Genomic DNA, 20122 nt, shown 5'->3' with positions numbered 1-20122 from the left:
CAGATTGGATGAAACTGCAACCTATTACTGAACTCGGGTTGCAAGATTACCATATAAAGACCCGATGTTCTCGTCTAGGTGGGACTAGAGATGTCAAATATATCAGATTGGATGAAACTGCAACCTATTACTGAAGTCAGGTTACAAGATTACCATATACAGACCCGATGTTCTCGTCCAGGTGGGATTTGAGGTGTGAAATATATCATATTGGATGAAACTGCAATCTATTAATGAATTCATATTGCAAGGTTGCCATATACAGACCCAATGTTCTCGTCCAGGTGGGATTTGAGGTGTGAAAAATATCAGATTGGATGAAACTGCAACCTATTACTGAACTCAGGATGCAAGATTACCATATACAGACCTGATGTTCTCGTCCAGGTGGGATTTGAGGTGCGAAATATATCAGATTGGATGAAACTGCAACCTATTACTGAACTCATGTTGCAAGATTACCATATACAAACCCGATGTTCTCGTCCAGGTGGGATTGGAGGTGCGAAATATATCAGATTGGATGAAACTGCAACGTATTACTGAATTCATGTTGCAAGATTACCATATAAAGACCCGATGTTCTCGTCCAGGTGAGATTTGAGGTGTGAAATATATCAGATTGGATGAAACTGCAACCTATTACTGAACTCAGGTTGTAAGATTACCATACACAAACCCGATGTTCTCGTTTAGGTGGGATTTGAGGTGCAAAATATATCAGATTGGATGAAACTGCAACCTATTACTGAACTCAGGTTGTAAGATTACCATACACAAACCCGATGTTCTCGTTCAGGTGGGATTTGAGGTGCGAAATATATCAGATTGGATGAAACTGCAACCTATTACTGAACTCAGGTTGCAAGATTACCATATAAAGACCCGATGTTCTCGTCTAGGTGGGACTTGAAGTGTGAAATATATCAGATTGGATGAAACTGCAACCTATTACTGAACTCAGGTTGCAAGATTACCATATACAGACCCGATGTTCTCGTCCAGGTGGGATTTGAGGTGTGAAATATATTAGATTGGATGAAACTGCAATCCTTTACTGAAATCATGTTGCAAGATTACCATATACATACCCGATGTTCTCGTCTAGGTGGGATTTGAGGTGTGAAATATATCAGATTGGATGAAACTACAACCTATTACTGAACTCATGTTGCAAGATTACCATATACAGACCCGATGTTCTCGTCCAGGTGGGTTTTGAGGTGTGAAATATATCAGATTGGATGAAAATGCAACCTATTACTGAACTCATGTTTCAAGATTACCATATACAAACCCGATGTTCTCGTCCAGGTGGGATTTGAGGTGTGAAATATATCAGATTGGATGAAACTGCAACCTATTACTGAACTCAGGTTGCAAGATTACCATATACAGACCCGATGTTCTCGTCTAGGTGGGACTTGAGGTGTGAAATATATCAGATTGGATGAAACTGCAACCTATTACTGAACTCAGGTTGCAAGAACACCATATACAGACCCGATGTTCTCGTCCAGGTGGGATTTGAGGTTGAAATATATCAGATTGGATGAAACTACAACCTATTACTGAACTCATGTTGCAAGATTACCATATACAGACATGATGTTCTCGTCCAGGTGGTATTTCAGGTGTGAAATATATCAGATTGGATGAAACTGCAACCTATTACTGAACTCATGTTGCAAGATTACCATATACAGACCCGATATTCTCGTCCATGTGGGATTTGAGGTGTGAAATATATCAGATTGGATGAAACTGCAACCTATTACTGAACTCACGCTACAAGATTACCATATACAGACCCGATTGTAGATGGGGAAAAAAGATTTGCTGGTTTTTAAGGAATTGAGGTGACGACCATACGGAGGAGACTCCTCGAACCGAGCGAAATGTTAAACCTCACACAGATGCACCGCTGCAAAGGGGGTGCTTTAGATTCGAGAGATCAATCTGTAGTACTTCGGCCTAAATCAAGACAATGACCGTTCCAGAGTAAATTCGGTCACAAGAGAGGATGGGTTGATCTGTAGGAGGGAAGCTGAGAAATGTGTGAAATCGATGGTAATCAAAGATTGTGGGTGTGTGAATTCCGAACACGATAAGCTCTGAGTGATTGAAATTTCTCAATTGAGAGTAGTTGCTAAATTGATGAGTTGATGATCTCTTGTTGTCGATGAGACGTGAGATTGATGATACCGATGATGATTCAATCATGATTCAGAGACTTATTTATATTGCTGGAATTGTAGACACCATAATTCCATGAAGTGTGACAATTGATGGAATCAAGGAGTGAGGAAGTGGAGATCGTGTTTGAAACCAGTTGCTCAACGTGTGGAGACTTGGTCTATTTTCCACCCACTACCTCGTGAATTCCTTCAACTGATTGCACGACTTGCTCACATTCCATCGTGTTTTTGAACACACATGCCGTAGACCGCCAGACCAAAACCCTAAGTGATATCCCCCCAAGTGACACGATTGACGTCTCGTGGTTTGTTAGTCAATTGATGACTTCGTGGTTTGATGGGACGATTAGTCCATGTAGTTTCTGAGTTGAACATGATTTTCTGAAACTCATGAGTTGAACATGTCATGAGACAGAGGTATAATTCTTACGATGAAGTGAGCAAGTATTGCTCATTCGACGGATCGTTGAATATTGATTGTTGAACCAATATTCCTTGGTTTGAGCAAATATTTATCATCTGAGCAAGTGTTGCTCATGTGATGAACTGTTGAATATTTGATCGTCTGAGCATGTGTTGCTCTGATGAATTATTGGCACCGTACCAAAAATATTAATTAGAATACTGGTCTTTGAACCGAGCATAATTAATAAAATTAATGACCATGAGGTCGTCGTAAAATTATTAAGGTTGGAATCTGGAATGATGATCCTTGGATTCAGAAACCCTAATTTGATCAATTGATGATGAATTCATGGTTCGTCAGAAGTTTAACCATGGGATGAAGGAGGGAGCGACTACATGGACCGTGGATCCACCATGTAGTGTCTATATGCTCACGTGATCAAATACAAAGAACTCCTGAAGATTTGACGATTTGTTGATGAAAGAATGATTAAATGCTGGCTTAATCATTTATTCAAAATACTCGTTTGAGCCTTAGTTGAGAAAACCTAATTAATTATGACGATGCGAGGGAATGACCATGGAGTCATAGAACCGGCCCTGGGTTATCACGTGACCGCCTGACGATCACTTCATGAAAATCCAAAGTGTTCGGAAGAGTTTTGGACCTAATATGAGCAATTGTGCAAATTAGGTCAAAACTGTGAAAATTGATGGGACCGGCTTCCGTGAGCCAAAGAGCCAATCTTGGTCGGTCAAGATAGTGTGCTTGTGTCCCCAAGGCGTCCGCGTCTCAGTCCTGAGAATTTTGATATTTTTTGGCGTGCAATTGAGCATCCATTCGAGAAAATATGCTAAAATTAGGGTTTCGACAAAACTGAGGAAAACACCATGAGATGATGAAAAATAATTATAAAATAAGGAATGAGGAGGCGTGGGACCGCCGTGGTCAAGGCATGGTCGTCCCGTCGTGACCAAGGTCCCGTGATGTCTTTTCCTTAATTTTATAATATTTTGATGATTTTATGAAAAATTCATGAATTTTGAGAAATTTGATGAATTTTAGGAGTTTCCATGAATTGAAGGAGTTTTCATGAGTTCAAGGAAGCAAAAAATATTAAAATAATAAAACAAGGGCGTGTGGGACCATAGAAGGCATGGCCGTCCGGCTAGGGTCCGATCCCACGAGTTTCCCTAATTTTATAATGATTTTATGAAAAATTCATGAATTTTGAGAAATTTGATGAATTTAGGGAGTTTCCATGAACTGAAGGAGTTTTCATGAGTTCAGGGAAGCAAAAAATATTAAAATAATAAAAACAAGGGCGTGTGGGACCGTGGAGGCATGGCCGGACGGCTTGGGCCCGGTCCCACGAGTTTTCATAATATTTTAATATTTTTTAGGTATTTTGATGATTTGAGGGAATTTTTCCTAATTTGAGAGAAATACCATGAAATCAAGGAATTTGATGAATTCAAGGAAAACTAATAATAAAATAATAAAACAAAGGGGCGTGTAGGATCGGCTAGGGAATGGCCGGCAGGCCAAGGCCCGGTCCCACGAGTTTTCATAATTTATATTATTTTATTATTATTTGATGATTTGTGCAAAAATACCATGAAATCAAGGAGTTTTTTCATGAAATTAGAGAAATAATAATAATAATAATAATAAAATAATAAGGAACCGGGGGTGTGGGGCCGGTTGGGACCAAGGCATGGCCGGTTGGCCAATAGTCACGCCCCACACTCCTTTCCTTAATTTTATATTATTTTTTTATGGATTTATGGAAGTACCATGAAACCGAGGAGTTTCCTCGAGACGAAGGAGATTTGATAAAATGAGAGGATTTTCATCAAATCATGGAAAATAATAAAAATGCATTAAAAATATAAAACTGGCGTCGGATTGACCACGACACGGTCGGTCGGTCGTGTGTCCATGCTCCCAGCACCCCGGTCGATATTTTTAATTATTTATTATTTTCTTCTCTATTTTGCCCGGTTGTTGATTATTTATTACTAATTGTGGAATTCAGTGGAGAATAATTCACAAAACTGAGTAATAAGATGTTTATTATTAATTCATAGGATCAGCTGAGGATTCGAGTACGAATTAAGAATAATAAAGTGAGCATTACCATTCCATGGGATCGTAGATTCGACCATAGAATCAGAGTAATTAAGGTTTATATATTACCATTTATGAGACCAGTTGTGGATTCGATCATGAAATCGGAGTAATGAGATAATATAGTTATTTCTATTCTATGAGATCAAGCTTTGGATTCGATCATAGAATCAGAATAATTGTTATTGCCATTCCATGGGAACAGTTGTGGATTCGACCATGGAATAGGAGCAATAATAGATTATTCCGGGAATTCGGTAGTGAATGTCACGGCAGATTCAATCTTAATTAGGAATAATTAACTTTGTGGCTCTATACTAGCAGAGCAAGCTGTCTAGGAGCATTAACTATCCCGATATGAGCTTGTCGGTAAGTCATATCCTTTATATAGTCAAGGTAAACTCGTTGTTTGTTCCTGAAGATGTTATCGTTCTAGAAGAGCAGGCTGTCTAGGAGTGTCCATCTCGTGATGCTATATAGAAATAATCACTGAAAGTATTCAATATTCATGAGATATGCCGTTGTCCAGTCGTGAGACTACATATTTACATGTATTCTGAGAGAAAGTACTCTCCGTTGAGAACTCGATACTCACGTCCGATTGTTGAATCAGAGTTTCGTATAATTATAAGTTTACGAATTTAGCCTTTGTCGAAAATCCACCATCTACACCGATGTTCTCGTCCAAGTGGGATTTGAGGTGTGAAATATATCAGATTGGATGAAACTGCAACCTATTACTGAACTCATGTTGCAAGATCACCATATACAGACCCGATGTTCTTGTCCAGGTGGGATTTGAGGTGTGAAATATATCAGATTGGATGATTATTACTGAACTCATGTTGCAAGATTACCATATACAGACCCGATGTTCTCGTCCAGGTGGGATTTGAGGAGTGAAATATATCATATTGGATGAAACTGCAACCTATTACTGAACTCATGCTGCAAGATTACCATATACAAACCAGATGTTCTCGTCCAGGTGGGATTTGAGGTGTGAAATATATCAGATTGGATGAAACTGCAACCTATTACTGAACTCATGTTGCAAGATCACCATATACAGACCCGATGTTCTCGTCCATGTGGGATTTGAGGTGTGAAATTGTAGATGGGGAAAAACGATTTGCTGGTTTTTAAGGAATTGAGGAGACGAACGTACGGAGGAGACTCTTCGAACCGAGCGAAATGTTAAACCTCACACAGATGCACCGCTGCAAAGGGGGTGCTTTAGATTCGAGATATCAATCTGTAGTACTCCGGCCTAAATCAAGACAATGACCGTTCCAGAGTAAATTTGGTCACAAGAGAGGATGGGTTGATCTGTAGGAGGGAAGCTGAGATATGTGTGGAATCAATGGTAATCAAAGATTGTGGGTGTGTGAATTCCGAATACGATAAGCTCTGAGTGATTGAAATTGCTCAATTGAGAGTAGTTGCTCAATTGATGAGTTGCTGATCTCCTGTTGTCGATGAGACGTGAGATTGATGATACTGATGATACTTATCCTTCAATCATGATTCAGAGACTTATTTATATTGTTGGAATTGTAGACACCATGATCCCATGAAGTGTGAAAGTTGATGGAATCAAGGAGTGGGGAAGTGGAGATCGTGTTTGAAACCAGTTTCTCAACGTGTGGAGACTTGGTCGATTTTCCACCCACTACCTCGTGAATTTCTTCAACTGATTGCACGACTTGCTCACATTCCATCGTGTGTTTGAACACACGTGCCATAGACTGCCAGACCAAAACCCTGAGTTATATCCGCCCAAGTGACACGATTGACGTCTCGTGGTTTGTTAGTCAATTGATGACTTCGTGGTTTGATGGGACGATGAGTCCATGTAGTCGTTGAGTTGAACATGATGTTCTGAAACTCATGAATTGAACATGTCATGAGACAGAGGTATAGTTCCTACGATGAAGTGAGCAAGTATTGCTCATTCGATGGATCATTGAACATTGATTGTTGAACTAATATTGAGCAAATATTCCTCATCTGAGCAAGTGTTGCTCATGTGATGAATTGTTGAATATTTGATCGTCTGAGCATGTGTTGCTCATCTGATTGATTATTGGCAGCGTACCAAAAATATTAATTAGAATACTGGTCATTGAACCGAGCATAATTAATAAAATTAATGACCATGAGGTCGTCGTAAAATTATTAAGCTTGGAATCTGGAATGATGATCCTTGGATTCAGAAACCCTAATTTGATCAATTGATGATCAATTCATGGTTCGTCAGAATTTCAACCATGGGACGAAGGAGGGAGCGACTACATGGGACCATGGATCAACCATGTAGTGTCCATATGCTCACGTGAGCAAATACGAAGAACCCCTTAAGAGTTGACGATTTGTTGGTGGAAGAATGATTGAATGCTGGTTTAATCATTTATTCAAAAATGCTCGTCTGAGCCTTAGGTGAGAAAACCTAATTAATTATGACGAGGCGAGGGACCGACCATGGAGTCATGAAACCGGCCCCGGGTTGTCCCGTGACCGCCTGACGATCACTTCATGAAAAATCCAAAGTGTTTGGGAGAGTTTGGACCTAATACGAGCAATTGTGCAAATTAGGTCAAAACTGTGAAAATTGATGTGACCGGCTTTCGTGAGCCAAAGAGCCAATCTTGGTCGGTCAAGAAGTGTGCTCGTGTCCCCAAGGCGTTTGCATCTCAGTCCTGATAATTTTGATATTTTGTGACGTGCGATTGAGCATCCATTCGAGAAAATATGCCAAAATTAGGGTTTCGACGAAACTGAGGAAAACACCATGAGATGATGAAAAATAATTATAAAATAAGGGATAAGGAGGCGTGGGACCGCTGTGGTCAAGGCATGGTCGGCCGGTCGTGACCACGGTCCCGTGATGCCTTTTCCTTAATTTTATAATATTTTGATGATTTTATGAAAAATTCATGAATTTTGAGAAATTTGATGAATTTAGGGAGTTTCCATGAGTTCAGGGAAGCAAAAAATATTAAAATAATAAAAACAAGGGCGGGTGGGACCATGGAGGCATGACAGGCCGGCTTGGGCCCGGTCCCACGAGTTTTCATAATTTTTTAATATTTTTTAGGTATTTTTGATGATTTGAGGGAATTTTTCCTAATTTGAGAGAAATACCATGAAATCAAGGAATTTGATGAATTCAAGAAAAACTAATAATAAAACAAAGGGGCGTGTGGGACCGGCTAGGGAATGGCCGACCGGCCAAGGCCCGGTCCCACAAGTTTTCATAATTTATTTTATTTTATTATTGTTTGATGATTTGTGCAAAAATACCATGAAATCAAGGAGTTTTTTCATGAAATTAGAGAAATAATAATAAAATAATAAGGAACCGTGGGGTGTGGGGCCGGTTGGGACCAAGGCATCTCCGGTTGGCCAATGGTCACGCCCCACACTCCTTTCCTTATTTTTATATTATTTTTTATGGATTTATGGAAGTACCATGAAACCGTAAAATGAGAGAATTTTCATCAAATCATGGAAAATAATAAAAATGCATTAAAAATACAAAACTGGCGTGGGATTGACCACGACACGGTCGGTCGGTCGTGTGTCCGTGCTCCCAGCACCCTGGTCAATATTTTTAATTATTTATTATTTTCTTCTCTATTTTGCATAGGTTCATCGTTTCGTTGTATTTTTGAAATACTCGTTCGTGCGGTGACTGTTAGTGTATCATCGTTGAATACACCTTCACCATTGGAATCGGGGCTTACTTAGAGGTAGCTCAGACGCCCGGTTGTTGATTATTTATTACTCATTGTGGAATTCAGTGGAGAATAATTCACAAAACTGAGTAATAAGATGTTTATTATTAATTCATAGGATCAGCTGAGGATTCGACTACGAATTCAGAATAATAAAGTGAGCATTACCATTCCATGGGATCGTAGATTCGACCATATAATCGGAGTAATTAAGATTTATCTATTACCATTTATGAGACAAGTTGTGGATTCGATCATGAAATCGGAGTAATGAGATAATATAGTTATTGCTATTCTATGAGATCAAGACGTGGATTCGATCATAGAATCAGAACAGTTGTTTATTGCCATTCCATGGGACCAATCCCAGATTCGACCATGGAATAGGAGCAATTGTTGTTGCCATTCCATGGGACCAGTCGTGGATTCGACCATGGAATAGGAACAATAATAGATTATTCTGGGAATTCAGTGGTGAATGTCACAGCAGAATTAATCTTAATTAGGAATAATTAACTTTGTGGCTCTATACTAGCAGAGCAAGCTGTCTAGGAGCATTAATTATCCCGATATGAGCTTGTCGGTAAGTCATATCCTTTATATAGTCAGGGTAAATTCGGTGTTTGTTCCTGAAGACGTTATCGCTCTATACTAGCAGAGCAAGCTGTCTAGGAGCCGTCCATCTCGTGATACTATATAGAAATAATCACTGAAAGTGTTCAGTATTCATGAGATATGTCGTTGTCCAGTCGTGAGACTACATATCTACATGTACTCTGAGAGAAAGTACTCTCCGTTGAGAATTTGATGAGAGACCCGTGTCTCAATACTCACGTTTGATTTCTGGATCAGAGGTTCGTATAATTATGGGTTTACAATTTTAGCCCTTGTCGAAAATCCACCATCTACATTAAGTCCCCTTCTTAGTGAGGAAAGCCGTGTTCCTCAGTCAGCATTGAATGGTGATTTTCCGGTCATAAACAATATAAGTAATTGAACTTAGTCGTAAGTTAAGACATTACCGGATTTCGATAGTATGAGCATACCATGACTTGAATGAAGATCCCAGTGGCATGATAGAGCATCATCGTCTAATGAGCATAGATTGGCGTTGAACCGCTGATTTGGACGACAAGACCTTGGTCGTTTTAGGATTCGCGGGATGGGCCCATGAAAATAATTCCTTGTTTTATGAATAGACGCTCGTTCGTTCGTTAGTTTAAGGGACAAACAAAATATACCTGAGTCTAATGATATAAAATTCGTCTATGAGCTTTCATGAAAACCGGAATTTTATAGTTTAAATATGTGAGATTTCACAAAGTGGAATAAACTCTCGTTTCAAAGGTGGATGCTCGTACGAGAGAAAAGTTTTTTTTTTTTTTGATAGACGTGCGTCTGCTAATAATAAAATTTTGTTTATGAGCCTTCATGAAAATTTTTATCTTCGAGCTTTCGGAAATCTTTGAAAATATACTCTCGCTTCAAAGACAGATGCTCGTGCGAGGGAGCAAAAATATATAGATATATTTTTCAAATTTACGTGAGTTTCACGTTGAATATATATATTTTGTAAAATCAATGTTTTGATTTTGAATAACTGTTGAAAATAGACAATTATACATGGTGAAATAATGTCTATATGTGAGTTTTCACAATTGTAGAATCGTCTGTACAATTTTTTGAAGATCAGTGAGTGTTCACATAGTAAAAATTTACGTGGGTTGTTCACGGCTTTATGAAAATCAAGTCATGATTTTTGAGCAATTGCTGAAAGTAAGCAATTTTATACGTGATGAAATAATGTATGTATGAGTTTTGCGATTTTATAGCGTATGCACACATGTAGAAAATCAGCGAATGTTCACATGAAAGGTTATGTGAATTATTCATAGTTTCACGCAAATTCAGGTGTTGACTTTAAATAATGAATTTTGCTCGTCTTGGCAAGTTTGAAGAAGCGAGCAAGTTTTTCGAGGTTTTTACGTTATTATCACTAGGTTCTTGAAACCGTAAATAAGTAAGAGTTGAGGATTACCATTTTTGTTGCGTGTTTGTTATTGGTATATCCATGACTCCATGCCTTGCGCCTCAGATAGTGGTGACTTCTGGTTACAGCCACTCTTCGGGATCTTCCGTGGAGCGCTCCAAGAATATCAAGGCAAAGATGAAGACTTTTGCGGATGCTCAGACTGAGGAAAATCAACCTTTCAAAGACACTGGAAGCTGACATATTGTATGTCTCTCGATCATCCGAGAGTCGTCCCTCATTAGCAGAAGCACCGCCGACTTCAGCAAGTGAGACTATCGGCTGAAGATGAAGTTCAGCTTTGTGTTGATGGTGTAGCTCCCGATTGGATGAATGAAGAATTTCGTCATCAGAAAATTCAGAAGTTAGGTCTTCATTAAAATTGTTGTAGAATCTTCGTCCGGTGTCGGATTTTCGCGGTCGACCCATGTATCCTCATGCCCAGGAAATTTCCAAACTTTTACAAAGAATCCTTTTGAGTTCCGAGCATGTTTAGGATGTGAAATCGACGAAACGGTAAACTTCCAGGAGACCTTCAGAAAATTTTCAGCTGGCATGTGGTCCAATGTTTTGGCCACAACTCTTTGCTCGTTTATCCAACTGTTTTTAATTTTGGATATGTTGTAGAGGACCTTCATATGAAGAGAATGGTATATGACCCATCCCTCTATTCTTCACCAATTGCTTCCAGATCGTCGGTTTGTACAGGACAGTGTAAAATCATCTCAGCCGAGCTTGCTGTAAAACATTCATGTTGTGTTCTTAGACCATTCGCTTGTGTCTTGAACGGTTGGTGAAGGATTTTAATGTCATTGATTCGTTTGAGATCATGACCCCTTGATTGATACATGATCATGGTGCTTGCAGCGCCATCTTGCTTCTGTCAGTCGTAGAAACATCGCTTCTGAAACCCTGGTCATGGGACCATAGATGAGGTTGCTCTTGAGAGGGGATGATGTAATGACCACGGTTTCATGTCCCGATGGTAGCGTTACTTTTATGATGAATGATTAGCACACGAGAGTCTGGTTCCATGAGTCTTGGACTGTGAAACTGGTCCTCATGATCAGTGGATCGTCAGTCCCCAGTATTTTGGTTAGATCTCTCCTCTTCGTTTTCTCTTCTTCTGGCAAGACTTGGATAGAGGACCCAGGTAGAAAAATTGATGTAAAGACCTAGATGGTCGAAGTTGGAGGTACCTTGACGAAGTACTTAGTGGAAAGACCTGGTGGACACCGATCGACTGTGGAAGTCATGAATACCATCTAAGAATTGCTGCATGCATATTGTACGCTCTGGAAGATGTAGGAACCTCATACAACGTCAGAATTTGATGATTGACCCCAACTTTTGAAGCTAAGAGACTGATTTATCCCATGAGACAAGAATCACTCAATTTGGAGTTGTAGAGATCATCCAACGAAGCATGCACATTTGTAATTTTTAATCCCGTACAAATTTTTCAGATTTCGTAGACCTGGCGGTAAAGGCCATATCTTTCAGCTCGTACGTCCGATTGATGCGCCCTTTTGGTAGGTTGTATAAGAGACATAGACGAACATATTTTGTTGAGGAAGTATCATCTCATTCCTCACTCGTTGGTACGTTTTTGTAAACCCATTTGCTGAAGTATGTTGTATCTCATTTGTAGAGGTGATGAGAACATCTTGTAGAAGACTTTGGTATTGTACCCGCCCATCGTGCAATCTTCAGAAAGACTTTCATGCGAGCATATTTCATGTCTACACGCCTTGATATGAATCATTAGTGCTTCGAGAAGTCCGTTTCCTCGAGCAATACTTCAGAGAATGGTTAGTTGATAGAGCCTTGTCATGAGGATGTTGCTCCTGAGCCCGTTGTTGGTGCTGAGACCATGAATTATTATGCTCCAGATATCATCATGGATGGTGTTCCTCTAGAGATTATCGTTGATGTTGATACCATGGTTGAAGTTGCTCTAAAGATCGAAAAGGCTAGAACTATGATTATAGATATAATTTTTGTTCCTTCATCCAGTGAGCCTTTTACGTTCACGAACTAGTTAGTGAGTTGAGAATCCGGTATACTGGGAGTTCAACCTGAGTGCTCTTAAAAGCATGACTGTATCGTGAAGCGGCTTTGTAAGTGAATCCATGTTGTTGTGGAAGATAGCAGCAGAAATCTCCGTTCTAGATCGGTGAAGGGAACAAGTTCCTCAGTCATGTAGGGTTTTGTGATGTAGAGAAGTCCCATCGATGAAGTTTCACGGAATCACCTCAGGTTTCCCAGTGTATGTTTAAGGAGTTGGTAACATTCATGTGTGAATGATGTTGCGTTTGCTTCAGAAGTCTTATAATGAGATAATGAAGACTTATCGAATGTAGTGCCGTGCTGGTGTTGAATCAGTGTCGAGATATTTGTGTTGAAGCGAGAGACGCCATTATCGAAGGTGTACTCTTTGATTGGGAGTACAATTTTGAAGGCTTCTTAGATGATTGAGCGTTGAAGCGTCATACCCCTTGAGCATGTCTTAGGTTTGATCGTATGGACCCCGACTTTCTTCTGTTGATTCAGCATTATTTTCGTTGCAGCAGTGGGATTCAACACTTGTGCAGAAGTCAGAGCTTTCTAATTTTGTGGCACACATGGACGCTCCTGCAAGGCTATGTAGAAACTTCCAAAGTGTTCTTTGCCATGTTTGGATATCATCTCAGAAATGAACGTCTCAGTGATCGATTCAGAGAAATGTCAGATGCAACCACTTGGTAAAATACTAATGCAGTGAAGTTACCATTCATAACGTCTTGCAGAGTTGCTAGTAGAATTAAGTCCCCATGCTACATATCACGTGAGGAAATAAATGACGTAGACACGGGAGGAATGAGACTTTACTGAGTGTGGAACCTCTTGATGAATGTCTATGCATCTTTTGCAGATTCTTGCTTCAATATCGTCAAAGTTCGAAATTCCTCCAAGTGCTCTGATGATGGAATGTACGTCAAATCTTTTGGATCAGAACTTTCTTTGTTGGAGAGATATGTAACCAAAGGCGCTTTGTAAGTACCCATCTTTTCAGCGTGGATCCACGCTCTTCTGAAGGACGTGTCATATCCTGGATCTTCATTGGTTTCTGTCCAGGTTGAACTTATGTTCACTTTGAGAATGATGTAGCCATAAGTATTTCTGAGCGCTCTTTCAAGGTCTCTGATTGAGATGGAGCATGAGTATCTTCTTTAAAATTGTCGAGTGATGCATGTGGATCCGATGGTTTTCAGTGGAATATTGTTGATGGCGGTGTCATCATCGATCAACGTTCTTCCCAATTCGTTTCTTCTGAGATTGACTGTGGTAAGAAGTCCCCAGTCGTACACCTCTTGGTCCGTGGATGGAGGCTCAAGAAGTATTTTCGGAATGGACTTCTTGACATGATGCGTTCAGTGCTGTGAACATGTCTCTCCTTCGTGCCTTCGACAGATAGAGCAATTCACGTTCGACTAGGATTGAACTGCCTCTTTGATAGGTTGTTCAGAGAGAGTGTAAAGCTTCTAATTGGGAGAGGACTCTTGTGTACTCCTTAAGTCCCTCGTTGAATCTATTGTGGATTAACCTTCTCTTTGAAAATTTGCTTCAAAATATTGCAGTTACTTGTTGGATGATTTGATGAATCTATGAAGGTGACAGTACTTGGGTTTCTTCATTTTTCTTCAGTTGGCTCTCTATGATGAGCAGCGATTTGATTGCACCGTCTTGAACCCAAACTTCTAGTAACTCGATCACTACTTCATGATAAGTTTGAGTATGTCCAATCATCTCCCCGTTCGTTAACGCCGGATTGAGGTTTGTGTAAGAGTGGTTATCCTTTCTTGATGCTTTTGTAGGATGAGATGTTGGATGTCGCATGTTTGAGAATAAGATTTCCTTTTGCCTCCTTGAGAAACAAAGTTCATGGAAGATTGGACATTGTACTGTTTGTTGATCAGGCGTCGGCTGCTCTGAGGTTCCTCGACCTTGTAGACTTTGCTCAGTAAAGAAGGTGTAGTAGTCGCTGATCGTTTGGATGCTTCATGAAGTTCAGAGAAAGTGTGGAACCGTAGGTTTTCCAGCGAGGCTCTGTAGACCGGGATCATTCTGTGGATGCATAAGTCTACAAGTTGCTGCTATGTGATGTTGGGGTCGTGGCAGTCCAAGGATTAAACTGTGAACCATTTCACATAATCATCAGAATGTTCGCTGCTCCTTTGAAACATCCTTCCTAGATCAGATAGAGTGATTTGCTCTTACACGAAGAAGTATTTTCTGTAGAAAGCATTAATCATCTCTCCCCAATCGGTGATACTTCCCGGTACGATGTTTTTGTACCAGGTGTATGCTCTACCTGTCATAGACTTTGAAAATTCCTTCAGACGGACGACATGTTGTGCTCGTGTTCGCCCAATAATTCCAGAAATCGATAAATATGTTTTTGAGTATTGGATGTTCCATCATAAAGAATGAATGTTAGAGCGGTATAACCTTTTGGAAGAGGAATCCTCTGTATGGCAGCAGGATATGAAGGTTGGTGAAGATGGACAGATGATGCTTTGTCTTTTCCTCGATCCTCCATGAATCGTTTCAGGTCCTCACGAGCGATGAAGCCTGCAAGTTCCTTTGTTGGAGAGTCATCTGCAGCTTTGCGGAATTCTTCATCTTGTACAACATGGATTGGAGAGATTTCAGGATCAGCAGTTGAAGATGTTTCTTTAGCTTATCCTTTTTCGTGTTGAGGCTGAGTTCGTTCAGACGCAAACTTGTCTGTGAGAGTTTTGAGATAAGCATACAACTCTTTCTGTGTTGCAGCCACGTCAGTCTGAACCTTCATCAGATCAAGCTGATTTCCTCTGGTTTCTTCAGGAAACCAACCGAAGAGTGGATTGTTGATGGCGCCAGTGTCGTCACTTTCAGGGGCGATCTCTGGAGCACCAGTGCTTGGAAGAGTGATAGTAACATGTGACGTGATATTGCTGGCCGTAGGAGTGGTGTTAGCGCTACCACTAGAGCCTCCAATGTTAATAGGAGTAGTACTTGCCGGGAGTACCACTAGGACTTGCAATGTTAGAGTTGGGTGTTGAACCCGGATTGGTAACTGAACCATACCTAAGACCGACCATCCTGCCGAATTGAGATTGCAACCGAGAGAATGATCTCCCACTGTGGTCGCCAATATGTACATGGGGAAAAACGATTTGATGGTTTTTAAGGAATTTAGGAGACGAACGTACGGAGGAGACTCCTCGAACCGAGTGAAATGTTAAACCTCACACAGATGCACCGCTGCAAAGGGGGTGCTTTAGATTCGAGAGATCAATCTGTAGTACTCCGGCCTAAATCAAGACAATGACCGTTCCAGAGTAAATTCGGTCACAAGAGAGGATGGGTTGATATGTAGGAGGAAAGCTGAGAAATGTGTGGAATCAATGGTAATCAATGATTGTGGGTGTGTGAATTCCGAATACGATAAGCTCTGAGTGATTGAAATTGCTCAATTGAGAGTAGTTGCTCAATTGATGAGTTGATGATCGCCTGTTGTCGATGAGACATGAGGTTGATGATACTGATGATACTTATCCTTCAATCATGATTCAGAGACTTATTTATATTGCTGGAATTGTAGACACCATGATCCCATGAAGTGTGACAGTTGATAGAATCAAGGAGTGGGGAAGTGGAGATCGTGTTTGAAACCAGTTTCTCAACGTGTGGAGACTTGGTTGATTTTCCACCCACTACCTCGTGAATTCCTTCAACTGATTGCACGACTTGATCACATTCCATAGTGTGTTTGAACACACGTGCCATAGACCGCCAGACCAAAACCCTAAGTGATATCCCCCCAAGTGACACGATTGACGTCTCGTGGTTTGTTAGTCAATTGATGACTTCATGGTTTGATGGGACGATGATTCCATGTAGTCGTTGAGTTGAACATGATGTTCTGAAACTCATGAATTGAACATGTCATGAGACAGAGGTATAGTTCTTACGATGAAGTGAGAAATTATTGCTCATTCGATGGATCATTGAATATTAATTGTTGAACCAATATTGAGAAAATATTCCTCATCTGAGCAAGTGCTTCTCATGTGATGAATTGTTGAATATTTGATCGTCTGAGCATGTGTTGCTCATCTGATGGATTATTGGCAGCGTACCAAAAATATTAATTAGAATACTGGTCGTTGAACCGAGCATAATTAATAAAATTAATGACCATGAGGCCGTCGTAAAATTATTAAGGTTGGAATCTGGAATGATGATCCTTGGATTCAGAAACCCTAATTTGATCAATTGATGATCAATTCATGGTTCGTCAGAATTTCAACCATGGGACGAAGGAGGGAGCTTCTACATGGGACCGTGGATCAACCATGTAGTGTCCATATGCTCACGTGAGCAAATACGAAGAACCCCTGAAGAGTTGACGATTTGTTGGTGGAAGAATGATTAAATGCTGGTTTAATCATTTATTCAAAAATGCTCGTCTGAGCCTTAGGTGAGAAAACCTAATTAATTATGACGAGGAGAGGGACCGACCATGGAGTCATGAAACCGGCCCTGGGTTGTCCCGTGACCGCCTGACGATCACTTCATGAAAAATCCAAAGTGTTTGGGAGAGTTTTGGACCTAATACGAGCAATTGTGCAAATTAGGTCAAAACTGTGAAAATTGATGGGACCGGATTCCGTGAGCCAAAGAGACAATCTTGGTCTGCCAAGATAGCGTGCTCGTGTCCCCAAGGCGTCCGCGTCTCAGTCCTGAGAATTTTGATATTTTGTGACGTGTGATTGAGCATCCATTCGAGAAAATATGCCAAAATTAGGGTTTCGACGAAACTGAGGAAAACACCATGAGATGATGAAAAATAATTATAAAATAAGGGATGAGGAGGCGTGGGACCGCCATGGTCAAGGCATGGTCGGCTGGTCGTGACCACGGTCCCGTGATGCCTTTTCCTTAATTTTATAATATTTTGATGATTTTATGAAAAAATCATGAATTTTGAGAAATTTGATGAATTTAGGGAGTTTCCATGAATTGAAGGAGTTTTCATGAGTTCAGGGAAGCAAAAAATATTAAAATAATAAAAAAAATGGCGTGTGGGACCGTGGAGGCATGATCGGCCGGCTTGGGCCTGGTCCCACGAGTTTTCATAATTTTTTAATATTTTTTAGGTATTTTTGATGATTTGAGGGAATTTTTCCTAATTTGAAAGAAATACCATAAAATCAAGGAATTTGATGAATTCAAGGAAAACTAATAATAAAATAATAAAACAAAGGGGCGTGTGGGACCGGCTAGGGCATGGCCGGCCGGCCAAGGCCTGGTCCCATAAGTTTTTATAATTTATTTTATTTTATTATTATTTGATGATTTGTGCAAAAATACCATGAAATCAAAGAGTTTTGTCATGAAATTAGAGAAATAATAATAATAATAATATTAATAAAATAATAAGGAACCGTGGGGTGTGGGGCCGGTTGGGACTAAGGCATGGCCGGTTGGCCAATGGTCACGCCCCACACTCCTTTCCTTAATTTTATGTTATGTTTTATGGATTTATGGAAGTACCATGAAACCGAGGAGTTTCCTCGAGACGAAGGAGATTAGATAAAATGAGAGAATTTTCATCAAATCATGGAAAATAATAAAAATGCATTAAAAATATAAAATTGGCGTGGGATTGACCACAACACGGTCGGTCAGTTGTGTGTCCGTGCTCCCAGCATCCTGGTCAATATTTTTAATTATTTATTATTTTCTTCTCTATTTTGCATAGGTTCATCGTTTCGTTGTATTTTTGAAATACTCGTTCGTGCGGTGACTGTTAGTGTATCATCGTTGAATACACCTTCACCATTTGAATCGGGGCTTACTTAGAGGTAGCTCAGACGCCCGGTTGTTGATTATTTATTACTCATTGTGGAATTCAGTGGAGAATAATTCACAAAACTGAGTAATAAGATGTTTATTATTAATTCATAGGATCATCTGAGGATTCGACTACGAATTCAGAATAATAAAGTGAGCATTACCATTCCATGGGATCGTAGATTCGACCATAGAATCAGAGTAATTAATATTTATCTATTACCATTTATGAGACCAGTTGTGGATTCGATCATGAAATCGGAGTAATGAGATAATATAGTTATTGTTATTCTATGAGATCAAACCGTGGATTCGATCATAGAATCAGAATAATTTTTTATTTCCATTCTGTGGGACCAGTCGCAGATTAGACCATGGAATAGGAGCAATTGTTATTGCTATTCCATGGGACCAGTTGTAGATTCGACCATGGAATATGAGCAATAATTGATTATTCTGGGAATTCAATAGTGAATGTCACGGCAGAATTAATCTGAATTAGGAATAATTAACTTTGTGGCTCTATACTAGCAGAGCAAGCTGTCTAGGAGCATTAATTATCCCGATATGAGCTTGTCGGTAAGTCATATCCTTTGTATAGTCAGGGTAAACTCGTTGTTTGTTCCTGAAGACGTTATCGCTCTATACTAGCAGAGCAAGCTGTCTAGGAGCCGTCCATCTCGTGATACTATATAGAAATAATCACTGAAAGTGTTCAGTATTCATGAGATATGCCGTTGTCCAGTCGTGAGACTACATATCTACATGTACTCTGAGAGAAAGTACTCTCCGTTGAGAATTTGATGAGAGACCCGTGTCTCAATACTCACGTATGATTGCTGGATCAGAGGTTCGTATAATCATGGGTTTACGATTTTAACCCTTGTCGAAAATCCACCATCTACAGAAATATATCAGATTGGATGAAACTGCAACCTATTACTGAACTCATGTTGCAAGATTACCATATACAGACCCGATGTTCTCGTCCAGGTGGGATTTGAGGTGTGAAATATATTAGATTGGATGAAACTGCAACCTATTACTGAACTCAGGTTGCAAGATTACCATATACAGACCCGATGTTCTCGTCCAGGTGGGATTTGAGGTGCGAAATATATCAGATTGGATGAAACTGCAACCTATTACTGAACTCATGTTGCAAGATTACCATATACAGACCCGATGTTCTCGTCCAGGTGCGATTTGAGGTGTGAAATATATCAGATTGGATGAAACTGCAACCTATTACTGAACTCAGGTTGCAAGATTACCATATACAGACCCGATGTTCTCGTCCAGGTGGGATTTGAGGTGTGAAATATATCAGATTGGATGAAACTGCAACCTATTACTGAACTCAGGTTGCAAGATTACCATATGCAGACGCGTTGTTCTGGTCCAAGTGGGATTTGAGGTGCGAAATATATCAGATTGAATGAAACTTCAACCTATTACTGAACTCATGTTGCAAGATTACCACATACAGACCCGATGTTCTCGTCCAGGTGGGATTTGAGCTGCGAAATATATCATATTGGATGAAACTGCAACCTATTATTGAACTCATGTTGCAAGATTACCATATACAGACCCGATGTTCTCGTCCAGGTGGGATTTGAGATGTGAAATATATCATAGAAACAACAACCTATTACTGAACTCATGTTGCAAGATTACCGTATACAGACCCGATGTTCTCGTTCATGTGGGATTAGAGGTGTGAAATATATCAGAT

Source organism: Papaver somniferum, chromosome 1, assembly GCF_003573695.1.
Source record: "Papaver somniferum cultivar HN1 chromosome 1, ASM357369v1, whole genome shotgun sequence".
In the NCBI taxonomy this organism is placed as follows: domain Eukaryota; kingdom Viridiplantae; phylum Streptophyta; class Magnoliopsida; order Ranunculales; family Papaveraceae; genus Papaver; species Papaver somniferum.
The sequence above is the reverse complement of the archived record's forward strand: the minus strand, read 5'-3'. Positions refer to the sequence as shown.